We start from the raw sequence: 9,972 nt of genomic DNA, 5'->3' as shown, positions 1-9,972 counted from the left end.
TAGTGTGTAATGCCATTTTTTGAAAACGCTGGAAAACCCTAAAGAAACAGTCGATGGACTCCTTTCCCATTGAAAGTAGACCAGTATGCCTTTCTGTTTTTTTCTGGCATGTCACATCAATGTCACAAATACACCAGGAAACAGGGTTATAAACAGTAGAAAGCAGCATGGAGGCCAGTGAAATAGCCACAGTATAATTTTTTTTACATCTACATTTCTTATTCAGTCTCTTCAAACTCAGTGCTGACTAATTTGAAACATTGTTGGAGATGGGTGGAATTTGTGGCTGAATCGACAAAGAAAGCATTGGAAAAGGGACGCAACGTATCATTTCTAGTCGAGTGTCATGTTTCCATCACTCACAATCGGAGCTTGAACCCATAAATATTTGTGACTGCAGAGTAATTTGTCCCGGGGATGAATGTCGATTGTAACCTTTCCAACTGAAGACAAAAGCCAGATGTTAATGGGTGTTAGTGTTTTTTTCCCCCTTCCAGTAAGAAAGGGGCTTAACTGCATACATCACATTATCAAGATGAAATGTATTACAGGACTTTAACTTTTAAACATTTTTAAAAGGATTGATTTTTACTACAACATGCTATCTATGATTATTGTATGGTTGCAGAGACCAATGTTCATATAATTGAATGCAGTTATAAAAAAAATTCTCAGTGTTTCTTCTATTATTTCTTATATTTTGGAAGGGAAATAGTAGAATTAATTTCCTATTGATGATGGTGCTGCTGACACCTGTCTGCCCCTACACATTACGTCTGCGTCTGTCTGCCTCGCTATCTCTCTCTCTCTCTCTCTCTCTCTCTCTCTCCCTCACACACACACACACACGCACACACACACACACACACGCACACACACACACACACACACACACACACACACACACACACACACACACACACACACACACACACACAACTTGTCTCCCAGAGACAGAACACTTTAGGGAGGTCAGAGGTCATTGTGGAGGAAGAGGCGTAGTCCATGAAGGATTTAACGAAGCTCACTCTCTGAATGATAAACAGCTTTTATGACTTGGCAGAGTGGGAAGTAAAAAACAACAACTTTTGACTTTGAATTTGAATGTTTGACCTGAATCTGAGGACCAGACCATTAAGCCTTTTGCACAGGATTATGGAAAAGCTACCTGCCTGGTTTTCATGAAATGTGGTGAAAGGGTATAGGTTCAAGGGAGAACTGATTGAAGCGGACCCGAATCACGGAGCGGATACACAAAAACATGTTTCATCCTAATAAGAGAGGGCATGACCGTGGCCTTGTCTGTGCCCTTCTAGTGTCACATGTATTCTCTGCAAAGACAAATGCTTATTTGGTTTGTCATCTGAGGTCCAGTTTAGGAGTATTCAGTGAATATTTACCATTTGCATCATTGAAGGAAGAAATTGTTAGGCTTATATTGACTATTTACAAACAAACACAGTCTTATCCAACTGTGTAATTGTGGTAAGACCTTCAGGACTCACATATGACAGTCTACACGGGAGCTGTCACATACATAGGAAATTGGCCACTACTACCAAAGTAGTTGAAAGAATGTTTCGCTCCAACAAATATTCATTAAAAGTTGAGCCTTCCCTTATTTATTAAATAATGCCTGTAAATAAATTGTATCACTTATTGCAGAGGATAGAGGTTAGAGTAAACCGATATTTTTATACTTGTAGACCTATTTATTATCACACACAGGGACACACACATGCACTTACAAACACACACACACACACACACACACACACACACACACACACACACACACACACACACACACACACACACACACACACACACAGGCAGTACCTGTTTATAGAAGTCATGTCAGCTAATCAATGGTCTGTAATTGGAGGATTGTAGGCTGGATTGATGCGATGTGGTCGAAATGACAGTGAAAGCACTAATGAGCCGGAGAACCACATCGATCCATTGCTTGAGCCTCAATTACAACCCATCGTATAGTTGTTGACACATACCTATATCCTTTGTTCTGAACAGTCGTACTCGAAGATGCAAAAGGTAACTACAGTACAATGACACGTAAAAACATCTCTAATTAATATATAGTTTTTATTATTTATTTATTCCATCAAATTGCATGGTTGGTATCACATGTTAGCAGCATAATCACAGTCTGCTAACAACTGCTTGGTTTGTCACTATGGACAAAAACAATGCAAAAACACCCAAGAGGCATCTCATGATGTTATTGTGGCAACAGAGAAGTGCTGTACCCTCAAATATAATACAAAAATCCCAGAGATAGAAACCTTGGCGACGTCAGTCTCTGGCATTTCAATGGTTCCTTTTTCCACCAGAAAAGTTGACATAGCAATCATTTATTATGGCAAGGTTGAATCTGCCTTAACCCATCCGATGGCTTGGGTAAACCTGGTCTAGAAGTAAAAATGACGTTCTTACATATTCCAATGCAATACAAAACCATTTCTTCCTGAGGTGCAATGCAGAACATTCTGTGCACCGAACCAGAGATAATCCCCTGATCCTAACAGAGCGTCCTTCTATAGCTGCCTATTATGTTAACAAGGTGTCACCTAACATCAAAGAATACTTATATCAGGGCTTGGCAATTAGTTTTAGCTATTGGACAGCTTTCTTTCCTCACTGTTAATTAGCAGAGCAACAGTCTTTTCCAGGATCAGTGGAGACACATGCCTATGACTTTAAGTCATTTCCTTGTTTGATTATTTTGTGATTAGTTATCCGGAAATACAACCTACTTAAAACCTTACTGGCCTCAAAATGAGATGCCACAACAGTTGGGTTGGTATTTTATTCGAAGACCAGACACAGATGTTGCCTTTTAATAACATGAATAGTACATGTTTTAATCTTATGGATGGATTTTAAGTCACAAGAAAGACTTTTTTTTAACTTAAAATCTAATAAGTGTTTACATATACCGTACGGCTACAGTATGTATGCATAACCTAATCAGTTTCACCTACAGGAGTTTCTGCTGGTTTGTGTTTTTTTTGCTGCCACAAAGGAAATACATGTGTTGTGAGTGGAGAGGTTTGAAAAGCGTCTCTTAATGTCGTAGATACAGACCAGGGAAAGAGTCATCTGTCAAGCAGCCAGAAAGTAAGATTCTTAAAAATCCAATTTATCATAGAAAATCTTTCCAACTTCTATGCAGAACTTGACAGATGAGTGTTTGAGTATGAGAGTGAGAAACAGGATGAAGGAATGCCTATTATTAGCTGCTTAAACACACAAAGGTCAGATTCATGATATATTTATTAACAGAGTGTTGATCTCTGGGAAATCTAGTCCAACCTCTGGGAACTTAACCTCAAGCCTATTCTGGGAACCATTATATAGCTGAAACCTTTGTAAACTATCAAACAGCTGAATCCACTGATTATTGCTGTCAGTCTTGAAATGGTCCATCAAGAGAGAGAACCTATCAAATTGCTTCATTTTAAACAACATTTGCATAAAATGTGCATAAAAATGTCATTCTATGGTATAAAAACTAGAAGATCGCACGGATTAACAGCCAGTTAGCAGCCTTCTATCAACACTAAGAGCCACAGACTTTGAACAACAACCCGCATTTCCTTACCTGCTACGGTCTTCTTCTTATCTTACTTCACCAGGAAGAGGAGCACTGCTCATGTTTGCAGGCTAGAAAGCTAATTAGCTGGGCACCATAACACATTAAACAACAACACAAGTCCATGTAAATGCTGGTGTGATACTTTGCCTTCAATGCCACTGCTAAAAACACACTGTAAGCCCATGGCTAGTAAGCTTCAATGCAAGTGTGTTACCTTGATCTCTCATCACCTTGTGAGTTGAGTTCAGCCTGCCAGCTGCTGTCCATCAAACACAGAGAGCAACACACTCCCCATCCGTGTGATTTCAGCTTGACTGCAGCAGCTAATACTGTCTTTGCGGAATTAATATCGTCATCATGTCCTGCTGTTATCAATTGTCTTACCGAGAGGCTGCACATTTGGATGGATGTGTAGATCTCATCTGATGAATGACAGAACAGCTCCCGCCTGTGGAGAAGAAATACAAACCAGTGCTATGAGGTGTTTCGCATAAAAAATTAAAAGAAATCATGCTGACATAGCTTCTAAAATAAGTATAAGACAAAGCGACCTCCTGCGGCGTGAATATATTGAGCATCACTGTTGTTTGTTCATGTGTGGCTTACATGCATGAGAACAATGCATTTCTGCCCCAAAGGGTTCTGTGCAGCATGAACATTATGTCACATAATTTCCCTAAGCACTGCACATTGCAAAAAACTGCTACGCATGCACACACAAGGCATCCACGGAAATAATCACACACTATGGACTGTGCAACTCATCACAGTTTGATGTTGCAGGAAGATTGTTGCAGTGGTGCTGTCCATGGAACTGACAAGCAGTGTAGCTTATGACTACTTCACACTTCGCTCAGAGATGGATGTAACAGACTGGGTGGCACACGCCACATGAATTGTTGAAATGTTGTGTTGGATATTTCCCGAGGAACTATGTGGAGAGCATTTTATTTCTACTTAACTAAATATACAGTACATATAGGTATGCATAGCGTGTGTGAGTAAGAATGGTGCATCCGTGTGTGTTCTGTATGTGAAAGTGTCTGCAGAGCTTTGTCATAAATCTGTTGAGAGAGACAGAGAGGACTCCAGTCTATCTGCTCTGATGACACAGTAACCAGAGGCTCCTGCTCTCTTTATCTCTTTCTTCATGGAAACAAATCTATTATATTACATTTTCTCTCGCACGCACGCACGCACGCACGCACGCACGCACGCACGCACGCACGCACATTGAAACAGGTAATATCATTTCTGACTTCCTTATTTTCCCCTCTACACATTCCATTAACCCAGGAAAAATGGTGGTTCCCTCATGTATGTGTGTGTGTGTGTCAGAATGTTGCGGGCATAAATGTGTGTGCAAATCCCTGGCATTTTACGTTTGAGACAGTATCTCGATTTGATATCAATAGTGCGTTGTGTTGATAAGCTAAGTGTGCGAATTCACGCACATATGTCTACCCTGTTTGGCGGTGTAATCTAATAGGGGTCTCCTTTCAACACACTACACAGTGTGTACATAACAGACTACAGTACTATTAGATATATGCCCTGTAGATCTAACGATACAGTTCCTTGGGTTCTCAGCAATACAACCACCAAGTGTGACGGTTGTTGAGAAAATCAAAGGACAAAATCAAAGCAATTGTCCGGTTCCGAACCGGCACGTTTTTGAAAAACCTAGTTACTACATTTTTGTGTGTGTGTAAGCAAGCTCAAATATCTTGTACAACAATGGACAAAGGGCTTTTTAGCATGCATGTCACCTGTCTGATAATGTACTTGAGCTGTCATTATGTCTATGCTGTCAGCAGTATAAACATCATAGACAAGTATGACAAGTGTTGCTGTTCCATCGTTTGTTCCCATCTCATGTCTACTCAAGGTCTTTATGTTCAGAAGCAGGGGCTGCAAGTTGAGTTGCCAAGGTCTGGATATACAGCGTATTTATATTAAAGTTTTCATCTGGTGAACAATACGACACAATCTCAGCCATCTGAAGAGTGCAGAGTCCCTCCCATACATATAACCAGTGTATACATACTGTAAATGCAGAATAAAGAACATAAAAAGAGACAAACAGGTGAACAACTGTGCACACACACACACACACACACACACACACACACACACACACACACACACACACACACACACACACACACACACACACACACACACACACACACACAAGGGAGGGCGTCCTTTCAGACTGTGTGGTCTGGCAGAGTTTACCCTGACAGCCACTGCCAGTCAGTCTCCCTCAGCTCTTTATTGGGTTAAAGCTATCACAGAGGACCAGGTGGCCAACGAGCTGCAGGCAGTCCATTTCTTGGAAGGACACACACGACAGGCACACACGCACACACATTTACGATAAAAAATTCATGCAGACATCCACACAAAAAGGGATAAAAACGGCATACATTCATGCACACAAACACAGTCACTTGACTTTAGTGCCCTTTTGAATAGTTGGCAATCTGGGGACAGATCTTGCTTCGGTCGCCTTCTGCGAGCATCGGAATATATCAGAGACACAGAGAGCGATGGAAAGGAGGAAGAGCCAGCATCAATTTAGTGGAATGACGACAGCCCTGTCAAATGATTCTCCCTTCTCCCATACAGCTTTGTTTGATTAAACTAATATGTCACCAAGGTAATCTCTCCTCCCTGGTAATCAGAAGCAAACTCTTTCTGCCTGTCTCACTCTCTGGTGTTATTTTGGCTATTTGTTTTCCATCTGTCTTGATGTCTTTTTCCAAATTTCACGACCTGCTCCCTTCTGCCTTTCATCACCTCTTTCTCTTGATTGCTTCCTCGCTACCCTTCTCATTCATTTCTGCTGTACCCTGTGTGCTTCTCTCTCTTAGTGTATTTAACTATCAACAGTCTTAACTAGGGTAATTCAGTTAATTTATGTCATTATTCCTGTTTGCTAAACAGGATAATTTTTCTGTTCTTGAAAAGATCCATTCTTACAGTTGGAATATTTAAAACATGAAGAAGTTGTAGTCGGTCATACATACACATGCTGACATGCATCTTTATAGTACATACATGAAGCTCAAGCGTAAGTTCAGTAAGGAAGACATTCTTTACTCTCCAGTTCATTCATAAGCTCAGTCTCTAAGTCTCACAGCGATTACTCCATCAGCTGATCGGGGGCGTGTATGTTAAATTAACCAACCAGTCGGAGTCGGAGCAGTTCCGTAAGCCAATCACAGCGTTGTTGTCTAACTTTTAATTAGTTTCTTCTCAGGTGCTGTCAGTTGTCATTTCAACTCAAACTGATGCGACCCTCCTCCACCCAAGGCACCTCCAGTCAGCATTCAGTCCTGCTCATCATTCATCATCAGGTCACAGCAACTCCCTTCTTCAACACCACCACCACCAGTGTCTGGACTCCAGGGGGGATTCTGCTGTTGCAGATGTCAGCATCACTACCCCTTGCTTATCCTAATTCAGGATGGAGTCCAATCATCAAAGACTTTGCACTATTCAAATATATGCAATTGTAATAAATGATTATTAAACTCTGAAACAAGTCTCTCCTGATTGAAATGTGTATGGAGTAATACATTCTCAGTCACACACATGCATACTATACCCACTTTATATTCATGCCGACAGCAATATTAGTTCTTCTCACCGCGGTGAACTATGAGGTGAATTGAGTAACTTGTCATAGGATACTGTCATGATTGGACAGGGACTATCTATTTCCAGCTCAAATAATGGCCTCAGTAGGAGAACATAAGGATTAGATCAGAGGAATGAAAAGGGCAGTGAGAAATAAGAAAGTGCTCTGAAGACAGTGGAGATGGTTGTGGACTACAGGAAGAACACAGCCCCACCCGCCCCTCTCACCCTGTGCGACTCCCCCGTCGACGCTGTGGAGTCCTTCTGCTTCCTGGGCTCCATCCTAACCCAGGACCTCAAGTGGGAGCTGGATATCCAGCTCCATCACTAAGAAGGCCCAGCAGAGGATATTCTTCCTGAGGCAGCTGAAGAAATTCAACCTGTCAAAGAAAATGATGGTGCAATTCTACACTGCCATCGTTGAGTCCATTCTCTGCTCCTCCATCACCGTCTGGCATGCTGTAGCCACTACCAAGGGCAGGCTGCAGCGCATCATCCGCTCTGCTGAGAGGGTGATTGGCTGTAATCTGCCATCCCTCCAGGACTTGTTCGCTTCCAGGACTCTGCAGCGAGCTAGGAATATTGTAGCTGACCCGTCTCACCCTGGACACAAACTGTCCCTTCCTTCTGGCAGGAGGCTGAGGTCCATCAGGAAAAAGACCTCATGCCACACTAACAGTTTTTTCCCGTCAGCAGTTGGGCTCATCAACACGGCCCGGGTCCCCCACTGACTGACTCTGTCACCCCCAGGACTATTTTTTCTTTCATCTTTCTTTTCTTTCTTCTTACCGGTCACACTTCGTTTTTAAACACTCATGCCACTTAACATACGGTTTCTGATTCTGATAAAAACAGACAGCGAGAAAGGGGAAACATAAACAGAGGAAGGGAAACAGGGATAGAAATGCAGGAAACATTATAGAATATAAAAGGGCTGGCCCGATTTATTTCTATGCATCATGTGTTGATACGGTTGCAACACACCAGGTGACCCAGCCAAGGCCGATCAGATCTCAGTTTACCATTTAAATGGTTCTGCTGGTGGCTCATCTAATGCCCAACAAGATGAAGGCTTGTCAGAAAGACATCAGGCAGCAAAACCTCTGAATCAAACCTTCACAGGAAAGTTCTTTGCTATCCTTTCCACATTCAATAACCAGCTCCTTGTACTCGGCGAGTTGCCTTTCGAAGGCATTGTCCTCCCAAGGGATTGCCAGCACCTGCAGGACCGCTCTGCTTGGTGGATTAAGACAAGGAAACGATTCCTGATCACAACACGCTGAAGGAATTTCAATTGTTTCTCAAGAACCACCAGCAGGTCTTTGATGCTCCCCAACTCTCCTGAAAGTGAAAGTATGTTTTAATGGCACAATCCCATCACAACCTGAGCAGATGTCTCGTAACAATGACCTTCATCATGACTTGATCTTTTCATCCCTCCCAGGTGCTGTGGAGCGGCTCCTAAGGATGTGCTCCAGGGCTACACTTTGAGAATTTGCTCTCAGGCCCGACATAAGAACCTTTAACAAGCAGTAATGTACCCTGTTTCTTCCAAGTATGGGCTTCTTTATTTTCATTAGTGTATCCAATATAACTCAGGTCTATCCATTAACACCTGTGGGGTATTCTTCGTACGTGGTTCAACAAAGTCGAGCAAATGTCCTATTATCCATCTTAAATTAGCGAGATGATTGACATCAGGCTAACTCAGTTTCTCAACGGCAGATCCGCGCTGAAATGGTCTCGTTAATTCTAACCAGCTATCAGTCATTTGGATAAATGCGCGTGCCCGTTTATCTTCAGAAGGGATAATAATCGGGCACTGACACCACGATGTTCTAACAGTACAATGGCAAATAAACTCAGAGGAACCTTTTTTTTCCTCCACTGAGAAGAAGTAGATGATCATGAACACATATGAGGAAGTCAATACCTTAATCATTCACAGCAAACGCGTTTTTGCAACGTGTTTGCTGTGAACGCAGCTTAATACCGCCCCCGCTGAGAGACATAAGCGTCACAAAGTTAAAGTTAAATGCGTCAGTATTGGGAAAATGCATCGGCTAATTTTAAGTGCTTCATCACCCAAATCAATTTAGATTATATTTATTTAAATGTGCCTGTTGGCAGTAGTATACAAATACATATATACTTATGAGGTTATATGTACTGTATGTGCAATACATGTACAATATATGTGTATATTCATGTAGGTGTAGATTATCATATAACTAGGAGTTTGAATATGTGTATGGGCGGATCAGTATGTATGTATTATTCATAATCAGAAATTCAATCAATTGAAGCAGTGAAAATAAATTGTGTGTGATTCTCTGTATTCTTATCACGATCACTTAATCATGTTCTACAATAATGATATGTATGGTGTACTAATAACACTGTCATATAATTATGAGTGCTTTCAACACATCCATAAGTTTCTTAAGCGCTAAATACACGTTACGAACAGTGCGGCCTGCAGCGGGTGATAGTCTATGTCTGTGAGACGGGCAATCGGCCAACTGGGAGTTGCTAGCTTATCCAGTGAATTTCAGTAAACCTGCGCAGGAGCGATTTTACATTTTTGGCTGTGTTGCTATGGTGATTTTTCTAAACTTGCTTCGAGGAACCGAAAAGCCTGACCTACGTAATCTAATCCTGAAAATTAGCCAGCTAACTCAGTAAGCCAGGTATGAAGAATAGGCCCCTGA

The sequence above is a fragment of the Taurulus bubalis genome, assembly GCF_910589615.1.
Source record: "Taurulus bubalis genome assembly, chromosome: 6".
NCBI classification, from domain to species: Eukaryota; Metazoa; Chordata; class Actinopteri; order Perciformes; family Cottidae; genus Taurulus; species Taurulus bubalis.
Note: the sequence above shows the minus strand (reverse complement) of the source record.